Raw genomic sequence first — 5291 nt, 5'->3', positions numbered from 1 at the left:
GGGAGCAGAGAGATCTCATCTCAAGCACACACAGAGATATGAGAGAGTGAACTGGAAAAAAGGGATGAGGCTAGAGATTTTCAATATCCACTTTACTGACTCACTCTCTCCACCGATACTTAATGAACTAAAAGTTCCATAATCTCCCAAAACAGTACTGCCAACTGGGGATTAAGTGTTCAAATACATGAGTTTAGAGAAGTCATTTCTCATGTAATTCACAACCACCAGACGTGGATAGCTTTTATTTTTACCACCTAGGATCTTGCAGTTTCCTGATGAGAGATTCCTTGCAGGATGTGATTTCTCAAGCTAATAGCTTGACTACACACTGTTTCCATGTCTTTACTATACACACATATCTATGTCTATGTACTCCAAGACCTATTGAGGCTTGAGGCTATTCAGACATAACGTTATTCCATTGATGGCCAAGCAGGACTACCTTACATCAAAGCGTTGGAATGCCTCTCCATTTCAGAGATGCTCAAAGAGAATAAGAATGAAACATGTACTAGAATTAGAACAATGCAGAGACTAGCATGGCCCCTGCACAAAGATGACATACAGATTCCACAAGTATTCCACAATAGGAAAGAAAAGAACGGCACAGTGTAAATCTCAGCACCCACCTGTCCTAGGAGGAAACCACTAATGTGACTGATCAAAACTCAACGAGTAGGTGGGGGAGAGAGCTTGATAGAGTGCTTACCATGCAAATATGAGGAGCCGAGCTCACTTTCCACATCCCGTGCAACAGTGTGGTGCTTCAGCCTTATAATCCCAGTGATGAATAGGTAGACGCAGATAGATTATTGACCTACTGGGTCAACTGATAAAATCAGCAAGTTTCAGGCCAAGGGAAAGAAGCATACAGTCTCAGAAAAACAAGGGAACAAGATGGGTAGCATCTTAATGAATGACATCTGATGTTGATCTCTGACCTCCAGAACACTCTCCCCCCCCCCTCTCTCTCTCTGTGTGTGTGTGTGTATGTGTGAGAGGGAGGGAGAGAGAGAGAGAGAGAGAGAGAGAGAGAGAGAGAGAGAGAGAAGAGAGAGAGAGAAGAGAGAGAGAAAACGCTTATATCAAGGACCAAAACAGGAGGCATGAGTAGGCACGAATTTCCTGTATATCACTGTAAATCTTTCCCACTTGTCTACCACCGTGACCTTGAGGAGTCCTGGATCCTCTCTGAGCAACAACTCCCCTCCTTCTTAGAGCGAGGAGAACAGTGATAATAACAGAGTATTAGTGAGGCACAGTAAGACAGGAAGCTCAAAAGAATTCCTTGAATTCAAGTTGTCGTTTTTTTACTTCCTCAAGGTCATTTCATTTTTTTTTTTTTAGTACCAGATTGACTCACATTTGCTTTTCCTAATTATTAAATAAAAATACTCAACTATCATGCATGACCCTTTGAAAATTATGGTGGAAGATATTCAGGTTTTAAACAAATGACCTGTAGGCTCAGCAAGGTAGACAACAAGGGCATGATCTCATTGGAGGATTACCATGGCTTTTCATGCTTATCATAACAGCCTGATTTCACTGCATCCTCTCAGGGAGTGGATACACTGCATATCTAGACTCAACTATGAGTGTGTGGCATGATGCTTATAAAATATAATTACATGCCATCATAGAGTTCATCACACCTATAGAGAGAGTGGAGTTCACTTGCTCAGGACCCCCGTCCTTAACAGCATTTTCACTTTTGCTGATTGATTGATTGATTGATTGATTTGTCTCTGCACCATATTTGGTTCCTCTTATTTCTTTTGTCTCTCCAGATCTCTTTTCAAGCCATGCTACAGGCAAACCAGCGTGGTTCTGGCTGCTATTATGCATTTACATAACCTGTTATGTAATTCCTCGTTTGTCATAAATGTTAATTAGCCGTGCTTTGCAAGTCACACAGAGGTTATCCCGATTTTGCTGATGAGGAAATTGAGGGGAAGATTGATTGGGAGCAACAATTTGAATCGCACCACATAGTGACCTCATAGCAATTCAGGGCTTGGCACCCATGCACTGTATTCCTTGGTTTGGGGCTTAATTGACAGATTTAGCTAACTCTAATTGGTTTCTTTGAAGAAGGAACCAGGAAACATGTTACCAATGCCCTTCTTCCCTACTATGTCCAACCATATAAGAATCTCCCTCCAATGTTGGTCCACAGCCTCCCTCGAGCATTTCGCCTTAGCTTTCAATGTGTGTTGCTGCTGTGTGTAGTATGTGTAGTTGTTATTGAGGGTGTCTGTGCACATGTGTGGGCAGGTATCAATACACATGCATGTCATGTGGAAGCCAGTAGATGTCTTTCTTAGATTTCATCCACCTTCCATGTTTAGTTTCGGAGACAGGGTCTCTCAGCAGACATAAAGCTCATCAATTCTGCTAGACCATCCGGCCAGTGGGTTTCAGAAAGGTGCCTGACTGATCCCCTCAGGCTTGAGGCTTGAGGCTTGAGGAACATCCTTGGTCTTTGCTTTACCTAGGCTTTCTTGAACAGGAACTTTCCAAAAAACTTAATCACCATTCTACTTGAGCTGCCTGCTTCCTGTACTTCTTCTAAGCAGGGGTCATGTCTGCTTTGTTTCTGTATCCCCTGGTCCTCATTAGTTATGCAGAGCTGGAGACGCCCCACAGGAGCTACTGTTTGCACAGAAAGGGATACTTAGGTCTGAGGAGATAGGTCAGAAAACTGCTTGCTTTGCAAGCATGAGGAAGTTAGTTTAATCCCCAGACCCTCCCACCCTACCCCACCCCACTCCCCCCAAACCCCCAAACAAAATAGAACCCTGGTGTGGATGCAAACCCTTGTAACCCTGGCCCTTGATATGGAGACAGCCATATTTCTGGGGCTTGTTAGTGAGTCCCATATCCCAGTGCATCAAAACCAAAACAAAATGTGGATGATACCTGAGTTTTTACATTGTGTGTTCATGTACCAACATGACCTGAGCACATATACTGGAACACACATAGACACAAGATGTATCAACATACACACGAGAAAAGATACTTGGCCCAGTGGGTATCAGCCATTAATAGATCAATTGTGGACCCACCCATTCTGAGGATAAGTTCTATGAATAGATCATGGATGGTAATGATGATAACTAGCTACACTCCAGGGTCAGTTCTTTCTGGAGACTTCTCCATTTCCATCACTCTGAGCTGAGGGACCAATCTCATTCTAGAATATACACAATTTAAAAGTTTATTTCGCATACATTCCCTGAGGATCTCAGGAAAATATCTTCCAAAGTCCTCAGGAATTCTGTGTGCAGAAAATATGCAACCCATATGCAACAAAAAATATGCAACCCATCAGGAGTGGTTAGCTCTGGGGTGTTTACAGATGCAACACTGATGGAAGAGCCTCTGGCAAAAGAAGGAATCTAGACCTTGCTCACCTTTGTTACTTTTGTTCCCTTTTTGGAGTCAACATAGAATGTGGTGGGGCCTGTAGCCAAGTGGATTCAGAAAGCTCATAATTTAAAATTCAAAGGCTTTACACCAAGTCAATCTCTGATGATGGGTACATAGAGTACTTAACACCATAGGTGTTCTTTTCTGTAATTTGTGCTTCTGTTGTATATATACTGCTTTCCTAAAGGCACCTTGAAGTTACATGATATGACCTTTTTATATTGCCTTATTTTTCATTTTTTTGTAATTTAACCTGGACAAAGAAGGAATGCTCTTTTTAAAAATGATCAAAGTAGTTGCTTTTATGAATTGATAGACTCTTTTAAAAGATTTGAAATAGAATGCAAAAGAAGGCAGGATGGAGATATAGCTGGTAATGAAGAGAGATGCTTGTACAAATGACCTCACGTTGGTCCCCAGAATTCATGTGAAAGAGCTGTGCTGGGGAATGAGGAGGGTCCCTGAGGCTTGCTGAGCAGCTAGTCTGGTAGAATTATTAATCTTTAGGTTCAGTGAGAGACCCTGTCTCAGTAAGGTGGGGATCAGTTGAAGAAGACTCTAAAAATTGACCTTTGGCCCCACATACAAGTAGACATGAACATGTACACATATGTGCACACATGTACACATATGGGCACACATGTACACATATGTGCACACACAAAAGAAAAACATATAAAATAAAAAAAGGAGAAAAAGGAAAGAAAAAAAAGGAAGCCTTCCAATCCAGTAAGATTGCCATATCAAGGAAAAATTGCTATTCTTTCATCAAATCAGACCTATAACATCCCTTGGTCTCTAAGTATTATATTGAATATCACACGGCCTCTAGCTTGTGAGCATATTTAAGAGAAAACAACTCAAACCAGGCCAAAGTAACCTCCAAACTAACAACACAAGGCCCTATTCAGTATTAGTAGAATTTGATCCAGTAGGAGTGCTTAGCCTGAATTCTCTAAGACACTGGTTATTACTATTGTGTGGAACTCAGAACAGTACTGGAACAGTAAAGAAATCCAACCATATCCAGAAAACAAGTCCCATAAGATAGTTGTTAATGATGCTAGAGGAATCACTGAAATGAAGGATCTCAGGTCAGGCAACAGGAAGCTTTCATGACAGAGCAGGCTAAAACCATCTCAAGGGTATTTCTTTCTAAGCCCGGGATGCTGGCCAGAGTGTTGATATGATCACCAGCTAAGACTAACTTTCAATCTTCCAATGCCAAATGGATTTCAAAAAAAGGAAATGGAGAGTTAACTGTGTTAAACAGGAGGGGAGGAAGACCCCAAATGGCAGAAACAAAGAATCAAACAGTCAAAAATGACTAAGGGATTATATTAAGAGGTCCTAAAGTATCCAGACTGGGCATCTTTGAATGGATAAAGTCTTGTGCTAATTGTGCAGTTGTGGTTAGCATGGGTATCACATTTTTTTGTATTATTAAGATACAGAACTGCTGATATTTGGTGTTACACGTTCCAATTTGTTATTCTAGATGTCATCTGCAGCACAAATATTTAGAGTTCCACTTTAGACAGAGAGTGCGGCAGAACAAGGTTTTGATCACAGGGAATTCTAAAGTTCCTTGTTCTACTTATACCCTGGATTAAAGTACTAGTCAGTTCCTAATCTTATTTATTTCAATAAAATTTTATTTTTGTATTTTATGTCTATGAGCGTTACATTTGCACACAAGAAGAGGACATCAGATCCCATGGGACATCAGATCTTGTAGTGGTTGTAAACCACCATGTGAGTGCTAGAAATTGAACTCAGGATTTCTGAAGGAGAAGCCATTGAGTTTAATCACCAAGCCATCTCTTCGAACCCATTCATTTATTTCTTAAAAG

At 41.0% G+C, this 5291-nt stretch overlaps 1 non-coding gene across 1 annotated transcript; it reads left to right on the top strand.

The window, feature by feature from the left end:
- The first annotated feature begins 485 nt into the window (after nucleotides 1-485).
- Nucleotides 486-594, top strand: LOC127665348 (U6 spliceosomal RNA). The gene has a single exon (XR_007973392.1). It is a non-coding gene; the product is annotated as a U6 spliceosomal RNA (small nuclear RNA).
- Nucleotides 595-5291: the final 4697 nt, after the last annotated feature.

The sequence above is a fragment of the Apodemus sylvaticus genome, chromosome 14, assembly GCF_947179515.1.
Source record: "Apodemus sylvaticus chromosome 14, mApoSyl1.1, whole genome shotgun sequence".
Lineage (NCBI taxonomy): Eukaryota > Metazoa > Chordata > Mammalia > Rodentia > Muridae > Apodemus > Apodemus sylvaticus.
Note: the sequence above shows the minus strand (reverse complement) of the source record. Positions and strands in the feature narration are given on the sequence as shown.